This window comes from Mus caroli, chromosome 1, assembly GCF_900094665.2.
Source record: "Mus caroli chromosome 1, CAROLI_EIJ_v1.1, whole genome shotgun sequence".
NCBI lineage: Eukaryota > Metazoa > Chordata > Mammalia > Rodentia > Muridae > Mus > Mus caroli.
This window is the reverse complement of record NC_034570.1, coordinates 58,228,442-58,240,050: the sequence shown is the minus strand read 5'-3', so window position 1 is coordinate 58,240,050 and position 11,609 is coordinate 58,228,442. Positions and strand designations below refer to the sequence as shown.

The 11,609-nt window shown below is 42.1% G+C and overlaps 1 long non-coding RNA gene across 1 annotated transcript in view; it reads left to right on the top strand.

Annotated features, from left to right (window-relative positions):
- The first annotated feature begins 7,694 nt into the window (after positions 1-7,694).
- The window catches only part of LOC110301779, an 11,284-nt gene continuing 7,369 nt past the window's right edge, over positions 7,695-11,609 (top strand). The window contains exons 1-2 of the long non-coding RNA XR_002378739.2: positions 7,695-7,799; positions 11,059-11,107. This is a non-coding gene — a long non-coding RNA (uncharacterized LOC110301779). The remainder of the gene's footprint in view (positions 7,800-11,058; positions 11,108-11,609) is intronic.

Below are 11,609 nucleotides of genomic sequence, written 5' to 3'. Positions count from 1 at the left end.
GTGTTCTCCGGTATTTCTTTAAGTGAGTTATAATGCCCTTCTTAAAATCTTCTACCACCATCATGAGATATGATTTTAAATCCGTGTCTTGCTTTTTGGGTGTCTTGGGGTATCCAGGACTCGTTGTGGTGGGCGTACTGTGTTCTGATGATGCCCAGTGTCCTTGGTTTCTGTTAGTAAGATTCTTACGTTTGCCTTTCGCCATCTGGAAATCTCTGGTGTTAATGTTCAAGCTATCTCTGGTTGGAGCTTGATCCTCCTGTGATTCTTTTAGCCTCTGTCAGCACTCCTGGGAGTCCAACTCTCTCCTGTGTTCCAGTGGTCATAGCACTCTCTGCAGGCAAGCTCTCCTCTTTCAGGTCAGGTATCCAACAGTCTGGAGCTCTGATCCACCTCCTGAGTTCTGGGGTCATAACTCTCCCTGTAGGCCAACTTTCCTCTGGCAAGGAATGTGCCCAGGGGTCTGGGTCTCAGCTCTGCCTCCTGGCTGAGGATGAAAGCCCAATAGGACACTGACCAAGAAGCTCTGTTGCTTCTATCATCCACATGCTCTCAGGTGATCAGGAGGTCCTGGGTGTGCTAGGGGTCCTGCGGCGTGGAAAGTCCTCTGGTGCCCTAGACACCCTCGGCTGGGTTCATGCAGAAGATGGCAGGGCTGGCTCCAACCTGAATGTAGCCTCTGGTCAGATGGGGTTCCTTTGTCCCTGTTCCTGCCGGCACAAGACCCTCTGCAGTTCTCTGGAGCTGATGTTGCGTTCCACTCACCCATGATCCCGAGGTGATCCCTAGGTCCTGCGGAGTGGAGAGCACTCTGGAGCCCTTAGTGGCAACCGCTGGCCTCAGAAGGAAGATCTATCAAGGGAATTCTTAAAGCATATTCTCAAATTGAAGAAAAGGAAAAGAGCAGAAGGTTAAAAAAAAAAACCCAAAAAACAAAAAAAACAGCAACAACAAACCAAAACAAAAAACCCCAAAACAAAACAAAACAAAACAAACAAAACAAAAACAAGGAAGACATCTGAAACCCTGGAGGGAACCTAGGGGGCAGTTAGGGGACACTAATTCAAACTGACAGGCCGCTAAGGGAGCTCTCCATCCTTTCCTTGACTCTGGAGATGTATATGTCCACCCCACCACTGGCAGAGGCCATGAGCTGGGAGTGCTTAACCACTGGAGATGGGAAAAAAGGCCCCAGAAGACAGAGCTGGCCTTCATGTTCAGTCACCTAAGTTTCTGTCAGCAATATGTGTCAGCAATATTCTGTTCCTCTGAGTTTGAAGAGTGGTAAGGAAAATTTCAGTTGGCAAACACTTTGCAGCCCAGGTCTAATAAATGGCTGGCTGAAGATGATGTCACAAGTAAGTGACAGCTTAGGAGAACTGACAAAGATAGCTCATGATGCTCTTCCAAATCCAGGGTTGCGACTGTAGTGAACAACCAGGTTTGATGATGATGCTTCTCAATGGGACATTTGCCCAGAGAGGCAAGAGAATCCTTAATTTCCTTCACAACCATCAATTCACCTTACTTCCTCTTGGGGAAGACACTATGAACCCTTTGGTCAGAGTATATCTGAAAGACATACTCCCTTTTCTAAGATAATTGACATAAGGAACAGGGAGCCAGAGTTGGGGCAATGTTCATGTCTCATCTTGTTCCATCCATGTTCAGCAGCAGGCTCGGTTTCCCGTAGGTGAGCTCCCCTGTCTTTTTTACTGAGGAGCCTTGGGAGTTCAACAGAGCAATAACACCATGATAGAGGCAGAGCTTTGTGTAGCCCAAGGACATCAGGCCAAGCTGTATGGCTGCATTTCTTGAGGAAAGTTCAGATCAAATGAAGGTTTCCCTTTCTTAACTCTGTGAAATCACTTTTGTAGTACCCACTTTCCTCTGAGGATGCTCACAGGTAGATCGCAGAAGGCATCTGTTCTTTTACCACATTGCACTGCCCAAACCAGAACCATTTTCTTCTAGGCAGTGAGGCAGTTCACTTTTTTGGCAAGTGGTTCATCTGGTTAGAGCCACGGGCAGCCCCTCTGGAATCTCAGTCTGCTTGATTACCTTGTGACAGACCTGTAGGAAAGCACCCTAGGGTTCGGAGAGATTACAAGCTACCCCCTTTTCTTAAAGAGCAAGGTTTTGCTCACCACAACCATCTGAGACAATGAGGATTCTTCCTAGAAAGCTAAGGCTTATTAATGCTAGTCTCCAAAGGACATGGAGGCCCCTGCTCCCCTGTAGAGGGTGTGAGAGACACCTTGAACTATGTGTAATACCAAGGATATTTTTATCTACTTTTAACTGTGTTTTAAGGGAAGTGTAACTCTTATACAGAAAGTGCACAGAACATAGTGTATAGCTAGAACAACTTTTAGAGAGTGAAACCAGACAGTACTCTTATTTTATCTATATGAAGAAATGGAAGATATTAGGCTCTCTAGGCTCCCTGGACGCCCCCCCCCCCTTTATTCGCTGCTTCCCTTTGCCACAGGTTGCTCCTACCCTAACTTCTGACATCATAAACATAGTTTGTCTTCTTTATAGCCACACAGAAGCTCCTTTTGTTCAGTGTTGTGGCTGTGATATTCATCTGGGCTGCAAGGACAGTGACAGTTCAGGGGTTGTTGCTGATACTCCACTGTACACAGTCTAATTTCCTGTTAATGGATATTTAGGTGACTTCTGCTTTGGAGTTTAGCATTCTTTTGATGTGTCTCTAACTGGTCTATTCCCCAGTGTCACACAAATATATGTACATATATGTGACTTTATTCTCTGCACTGGTTCAGAGACCATAAAACACTTGCCCTGGGGCTCAGGTCTGGTTTCAAATATTCTAATTTCTAATATACTTTTTATCTCAATGACAATACCTGAGGCTACCCAACCAATTATGTTTCGCACAAAACCTCGCTTTGTAAATATTGATGTTTTAGTAAATTACAACGTTCAGGTGGACATTAAATATGTGTCTTTGAGAGGAAATTTAAATCACATAAGAAACCAATTTGTGTCATTCATATATAATTTGTACCTTAAGCATGGGAGCAATAAAAACATTTACTAGGAGTCATCTCCATGAAGATATTGTCTTCAAGTCACGTTATTTTTTAGACAAACTATTTGTTTACGAAGGGAAACAATATATTTTTGGAACTAGGATGAGTAGGTGTAATGTAGTCAACTTTTGTTTGTGCTTACAGACCAGGAGGGTGCTTAGATTTTTGAAAATTATATATATTTATGCACAAATACCCTCAGGTTCAAAACAATAATAATCAAAGAAATCATCTGGGAGAGGATGAAGAGATGAAAAAAAGGAGCAAAGTGACACAAATATATTTCAATTTAAAAACAAAAATATGACAAAAGCACATTTGTCTTCTTAATTTTATATATGTCTAATATGTATTAATATATAGCATCATGTTACCATCTTATGTTAATGTTTAATATACAAATACATTATATCTTGTATATTAATATAGTTAATATATTATATATAATTTAAATACAATTTGATCTATTATATTATATGTTATATAATATCACATACAATTAAAAATATTAAAACTGATTTTATTAGATTGATAACTAGCTGTCCCTGGCCCAGCTGAACTTCTTTTTTTTTCTTAATTAGGTATTTTCCTCATTTACATTTCCAATGCTATCCCAAAAGTCCCCCCTACCCTCCCTCCCACCCCCCTACCTACCCACTCCCACTTTTTGGCCCTGGCATTCCCCTGTACTGTGGCGTATAAAGTTTGCAAGTCCAATGGGCCTCTCTTTCCAGTGATGGCCAACTAGGCCATCTTTTGATACATATGCAGCTAGAGACAAGAGATCTGGGGTACTGGTTAGTTCATATTGTTGTTCCACCTATAGGGTTGCAGATCCCTTTAGCTCCTTGGATACTTTCTCTAGCTCCTCCACTGGGGGCCCTGTGATCCATCCAATAGCTGACTGTGAGCATCCACTTCTGTGTTTGCTAGGCCCCAGCCTAGTTTCACAAGAGACAGCTATATCTGGGTCCTTTCAGCAAAATCTTGCTAGTGTATGCAATGGTGTCAGCGTTTGAAAGCTGATTATGGGATGGATCCCCAGATATGGCAGTCTCTAGATGGTCCATCCTTTTGTCACAGCTCCAAACTTTGTCTCTGTAACTCCTTCCATGGGTGTTTTGTTCCCAATTCTCCAGCTGAACTTCTAATGGGTTCTCAGGTACCTTAGCTAGCACCGCACAGGCAAGTGAGGCAGACCATGTACTCCAGCAGAAGATGAACTATAACTCTTTCTAGGATAGAATGAGACAAGCCACAAAGTTAGCAGGAATCCATTTCTCTGCAATCACCAGTCCTTTCTAATGTTTTCAAATGTGTGAGCACACATTGGAGCCTGGTAGTGTTTGTTTTGAGTAAGAGCCTTGTTTACATGAGTCACCGAGGAACTACTAATGCAGTAATTAATTTCCTATGCAGTTATAGTTGGGAAAATGGTTTGAAACTGTAAAAGTGCCTTGTAAAGAATGATTTAACCTAACGATTTAACATCGAGTATTATCCCCCTTAAACTCAAATTTATGGAAACCGCTTTTGTGTTGTGCTGCATGTGCATAGCAGGGTAATTTAGTGAGGAGGGGCTGTGGCAGAGAGGAAACAGATTCCACCACTCCAGGAAGCCATCCTGTGTTCTCATTGGTCTTTCTGATTTCTTTAAGCAGCCCCGTTAGATTCGCCTGTCCTTGCTCACCTATTAGAGAAAGTAAAAGCGTGGTCAGAAGAGCAATGGTACCCATAACAAGCTTGTCCTACCTGAGCCCATATGGAGTCAAAGGTAATGGCCACTGATAAACACACATCTTTGTCAATGTTAATGACCAGTGATTGGGCTGATCGGTCTGGGCATCACAACCCTGATGACTTGCATTTTCTTAGCAGAGTCCTGTCCTCTTTCTGTCACTCACTGATCATGACCTTTGCACAAGTCTCTGGACTGATCTCAGTCTGGAGATAGAGGTGACACCGCTCCTTTCCCACTTTAGGAAATGCAGGCAGAATAACGCCTTTGCAAAGCTCTTTATAGGAGCAAAGCACCGTGGGGTTTGTTGCACTGGCTTGCTCTGTGTAGGAGCTTCACTCAGTTTGTAGCAGAAGATTTGTTCATGAACATTTCATTTACTTGCTTTAGAGTAGAAACTCTTTTAGAACAAAGACCGTGTTTTTTTAAAAAATGTATTTATTATACATAGTTATAATGTAGGCACAATGGAAAAGCTTTATGTATTAAAAAAAAATCAAACCTAACAAAAATTATCTATTTGATGAGGTACACGTGGCTTTTATGTGCAACTATGGACTCAGTATTTAAGATTTTCTTTTTCTTAACCAGTAACAGTGACAAAAGAGAGAAGTTGAATGGCTTTGTTCCTGTGCAGTGTGAGAGAGTGTAGTTAGTACACAGAGCCGGGTCTGCTCTGCTTGGCCTCACAAAGCTATGTGTGGTTGCTGGAAGAAGGACTTTGTAGAGCATGCCACGTGCTTTCTCCCTAGGATTTCCCTATAGTCCATGCAACTCCATTTGGATTGGAGTTTGACTTGCCCAAGGTTTCTTAGGTCGTACACACAAATCAATCCACACGTAAACAGAACCCAACGGTCAGCCTCAGGATGTGACTGTGTTTGCTCTGTGTTTACCTTGCCACCTTGTTAGTCCATCAGGACCAGGCATCTCTAAGGGCTTCTTCCCAGAATAGCAAGATGGATAGTACTGCCTACTCCCTTTAAAGGGGAGCAGAGGCCACCCATCCTAAGGGGCCGATCTGAACTCTCAGTGAGATGACATAGTTTAGCATGGAGTCTGGCAAAGGTTAGCCTTTCAGACTGTAGATGTGTGAAGCCAAGGTGGACCATCCTTTCTCTGAAACTTCAGGATCCAGGGCTCTTGGAGGAGCTCCGGGAAGAAGATAAGCATCACAACTGCGGAGTTCCCAGGTTCCCACTCATGTCATCCTGATCCTTCTCTAGCCTGATCCCTCGTCTCTTCCAGCCAGCTCACTTTCTGAAATACGCAATCCCATTCTTCGCAGGAGAATGTGGTAGCTGGCTTAAGAATAAAGTAGTTAAAAATAAGATACTAACAAGTATGAGCATTGGAGCAATAATCTTTGGCTGGCCTGCATTAAGGTTCTTTAGTGTACACAGATGACAAAAGAAAGAAGCTAAAAGAAAAAAAAGCATATCTCTCTCTCTCTCTCTCTCTCTCTCTCTCTCTCTCTCTCTCTCTCTCTCTCTCTCTCGGGGATATGGTATGAGGAGGACTGAGGACCTCTTCTCACTGGAAGGAGCAAGGCTATTTGATTCCAGGTGAGACAGGATACCATAGCAACCTGCTCCCAGGTGCATAACCAGTGGAGAGAGTTGACAGTGGCGATTTTAAGGGGAGTTGATTTGGAGGTTAACTATTTATCTTTCTTCTTTTGCCAAGATCAGCTTACTTCTTTGCCCTGTGTTGTTAAGTCCCAGGAGGTCCATAGACAGCGATTTACAAACCCATTCCCTTCTGCCACTGAGGCTCTTTGAACAGCCTTGGGGTTTTCATACAGAAAACAGAGAATCTAGAAGTCATATAACTGGAATAATCTTTAATGTTTCATCAAAAACTGTCTGGTATGGGTATTTGTTAATATTTAGCCCTGAGTAAAAGGCCACAGGAGGCTCAAGCCTGGGCAAATTTGGTTCAATATCTGCAAAGGAATTTAAATATGCGTAACAGTAAGGAAATCTTCCTTTATGAAGACAAAAAAGGGTAGAACTTGAGTCAAATTGACCTTGGGACAAAGACAGTCTGGAAACCATTTGACAGTCAACACTAAGGCTAGCCACATGTATACATACATGTCTTTGTGTGTGTGTGTGTAAGCTAGGCCAGGTAGAGGGAGGGAAGCGACTTATTCCTGCAGTCTCCATGGTTGCCTTAGAATTGAAAGGAGGAAATGATATTTTGTTATATGGGTGGATGTTAAAAATTATCATTCTAAATATTTCTGGCAATCTGGTTTAAATAAACTAATAACAGATGACTGTGGAAATGATACATGGAGAGATTAACAGTCGCACAGTGAATATCCTGCTGTGCAGCATTTATGAATAATGCATCCTTATCTATTATCTTTAAATCTATCAGGATTAACAGCTTTGCAGATTATGTGGCATCTGAGATTTAAGGGATAAGAATCAATACGTATACCTCGTGATTCCCAGTGATAATCAATTCATTAAAAACAAACAGCTAGCCAAATTTGGTTAAGTACTCAGGGGATGTCCATATTCTCTAATTGTGTTGGTTCATTTCCCAAGCCAGAGCTTCCGTGCTGGTAATTTAGATGTCTTCATAATCTGTTTTGAAAATGGGGGTGGGGTGGGTTGGGGTGGGGGTGGGGGTGGGGGAGAGAGAGAGAGAGAGAGAGAGAGAGAGAGAGAGAGAGAGAGAGAGAGAGAGAGAGAGAGAGAGAGAGAGAGAGAGAGAGAGAGAGAGAGAGAGAGAGAGAGAGAGAGAGAGATTGATTCAAACAGGGACCAGTCGTTTCTACTCTGGTGCCAAACTGAAGGGACAGGGCTGGCGCTTGCCCTTGGCAGTGTCTCCTGACACTGTGAGCCGGTCAGTGATTGGTTTCCTTTGATGGAAAGTTCAGCTGAGTCAGATGGTGCCACACTGGTGCTGTGGAGCTTGGAAGGCAGGAAGGAGACCTCTGGTGCCTAAGTTCCCGCACCCATCCCCACTCCTACAGTGGCCCAGAGGAGGTGAGAAACTGCACATGTCACTTCAGACGTGTCTCTGCTCTTCCTTGTGTGACCCAGATGCTGGGGAGAAAGGGGGTTGGCTGAGATGAGTGGTATTTGTTGGGCCAGCAGACTGTTCTCCGCAGGTCTTACAGCGTGCATTGCCTTCTCAGGGGAGCACTGAGCCTTAATTTCAGCTGCTATGCGCTGATCTGGATCTGTTTTGTTAAACCCGCCGGCATCTTCTCATCCTCTTCTGCCTTTTGTTATACTCTTCCCCCGTCCTGCATCTCTTTTCCTCTGTAATACTGAGCACTGGGCAAAGACACCTTTGGTCCGTTTGCAGGCCAACTGCACAGAGCTCACATGCATGCTGGTTTTCTAAGTGAGCCCATGGAAACCTCGGCTTCTCAGTGTCCTTGAGCAGGAAGGAACTGAACAAGTCTTGCGTTTCCATACCACGTACTGTCACAACAGCTAATTCCAGGTTGCCGAATATTGTCATGATATTGGATTCTGGGGTTAAGGTTCACATTCCCTTCCCTAGTCACCTTCTGTCTGCTGGTGTCATAGGTTTTTTTTTTTTTTTTTCCTGTTTATCGCTATAGCTGCTTTCACAGGGGTTAGAGCTAGTGTCTGAGAAATGTGTTTTGCATCGATTAAAATTTCTTAAAGGACACGGTGCAATTGAATGACAGGCTATTTTTAAATTATTTACAAGCTCGACATTTTACTCAGAGAAAATTGTCAACTAAATCTCGTTATCATTTTATCAGCTGGACCTGTTTCCCCTTGAGCCTACCAACCACAAGCAAGATTATCTTCCCAATTCACTGCTTTAACAATCCAGGAGACATGTTCTTGGCACACCCCGCCCCCCAAGTTCTGGATGGTAATAGAATGTACTGGTGGACTTTGGGGCATTTGTTTCTAGAATTTCCCCAAACACATTTTGTTCAATTGTATGATAAAGGATGAAGGGCAAGGCTTTTTTCTGGATCTAATTGCTACCATGATCACTCTGCAATGGAAAATGGGGCATTAATTTTGTATTTGCCTTTTCCCTTTGCTATTACTGATATTAGCTGACTGTTTTGCTTTGGTGTCCTTGACAACACCAGAGCCTCCATTAGGCACTCTCATTCACACGGCAGTGCCTGGAGATACAGTTCCATGTCATAACCTTGGGGGAAGGATTTAAGTGGCACCTGGTGAGTAGACCAGGATACAGCTAAACACTTAAAATGCATGGAGCTATCTCCTTCAACAAAGAGCTACCTAACCCAAATGGCAGCAGTGCAAAGGCTGAGAAGGCTTGTCTTAGAGATCGACACAGCGGCAGCGGTGAGATCTCTCTTGTCAGAGGAGTAAACATGATCCACAGAGCTGAGTTTTCCGGAACTATCATTTTTTTTTGGCAAAAATTAATTATTTTTCAAAATTAAAGTAGCTTATTTTATTATATTCTTTTATTTCTTTTATTATAGAAACAACACATGCATAATACTTAAAAATTCAGGTAAAACATTTGTTAAAAAAAACAAAACAAAACAAAAACCCAAAGAGAAATGTGTCCATAACCCTGCCAGCTGCAGATAAATATGTTTGTATTCATTCTCAAGACATATCTCTATATATGCATATATAGAGATTTACGTATTTTTAAAGTCAACTATAACATCTTACATTTAAATATTACAGCCTTGTAATCTGCCTTATTTATAACCATCTTTTGTAAAGCTGTAAGTAAAAAGCTACATTGCTGTTTCTGATGTCTGTTTTCTGTGTGGATGATCCCAGTGTGTTTGGCTGACCTCTTGTGAGCATTGACGTTGTCCCTGGTATTTTAATGTAACACACAAGCTCTCAGTGAACGCCCACACTCATTCATTCTTCTTCATTCTCGATTAGTTCCTAAGTTACTGGAGTGGGATCGCTGGGGCAAAAGAAATGTGACACACGTTGTCAAGTTTCTGCCTGAAGCTTTGCCCAATTACTGATGGGAACCAAGTAATTAGGAATCTCAGTGTGCTGCAGTCCTCTGTGTCACTCGAGCTTCAGATGAGAGACAGAACTAAGAAGGTGAAATGTCTTGTTAGGCATGATTTTTTTTCCCCTTTTATGTCCCAATATGAGAACAAATTTATCCCTATCTCTTACACTCATTAAATTGATTCATGAAAAAAAAATCACTAAAGAGCGGGAGCAGGAACATTCCGAGCGCTGCCATCCACAACTGCTGTGCTTTAACTGGGAAATGTCCCCAGAGGCTCATGTTTTGAGTATTTGGTTCTTGCCTAGAGGTGCTATTTGGGAAAGTTGTGGAACCTTTAGAGGTAGAGCCTTGGTGGAAGTGGATCACTATGTGGTGAGCTCAGTGATGGCCCAGGGGCTTTCTCTTCATTCTCTGTTCCCTGTTTTGTGACCAGCAGACTGTGTTCTTGCCACGATGCCTTTCTACCATGATGCATCATGGCTCCACCAAGGTAGAGCCAGAGCATGCCCTTCCTTCATTGTACTGCTTTTTGCCTGGGATTTGATTGCAGCAACAAGAAAAGTCACCAATTGACTAGTCACTATATACTAGGAACTTCCTTTCTAACATACAAATTTGCTTGTCTTTGCATTAGTAGAGGGAAAAGTGGAATTAGTAGACACTCTAGATAGGTTCACTGAAGAGCACTTTATACCTGATAGAACAGAATGTGAATGCAGTTCTTGCTTTGCATTAGCTCACTAGTCTTCTTTAAGGAGACATGCAAGGAGTATTCTCTCTCTCTCTCTCTCTCTCTCTCTCTCTCTCTCTCTTTCTCTCTCCTGTCTCATATGTATTCATATGCAATGTAATTGATGTTCAAATTCTGACTTGAGATTTTAAATCTGCAAAGAAATAGTCAGCTGGGTTCAGAAAATTATAATTACCAAAACAGAAAAAAATATATATATGTATATATATATATGAAAAATACCTTGAATAACCAAAATTGAAAATGAAGAGGAATCTGATCTCAGTGGATAACAATACAAAACGTAACCTTTGTAATTAACAAATTCATTATTTGAATGGGCTCTACAACATTTCCCCATTATCAATATGTAAAATATGTTGATTAGTTGGATACACAATACACACAGCTTCTCTAAGGAATCTGAGACACAGGGATATTAGTGTTCTATTGTCTGAACATTTTATTTAAGTCCTTTTAATCTCATTTATAAAAATCCTTAAAATGTTGATGTGAGCTGAAGAGGCACTGTATAATCGTGTGATGGTTTTCAGCAGGAGCAGGCAAAGGACGTACGGACAGTTGCAGAGTGAGATTTGCTAGGTAAGAGGAGAACCATTTGTGGGGATGTATCTTGCTCCTGGCCTTTGTGGTTTGAAACTCTGCTTTCTAGAGTGACTCAGCCTGTAACTCCTTGGTAATCCTCTAAGACTCAAAGATGTCTCCATGGATCCACTGCGGCATTCTTTTAGATAGAGAACAATTGATGTAGAACAGTCAAACAACTGAATTGTGATACCCACGTTCTGTGGAATAATATGGAACAGTTAAAATGACCCTTGTGGATATGGGTCTTCTTAGTGTTGTATGTTGGGGTGTCTTTTGTGGCTCCCCTTTTCACTGTCTTAGTGATACCATTTGATGAAAGAAACTCTTAATTTTAGAGTTCATTGATGTGTTGCTTAATGACAGGATATGTTCTAAGAAATGTCCGTGATTTTGTTGTGTGCAGATTATTTGCTTTTTACCATCTTGGGTATTGTAGTCTATTGCAGTTATGTGTCAGGGGATGGCTTTGTGTACTGTATACTCAGCTTTCTATGCC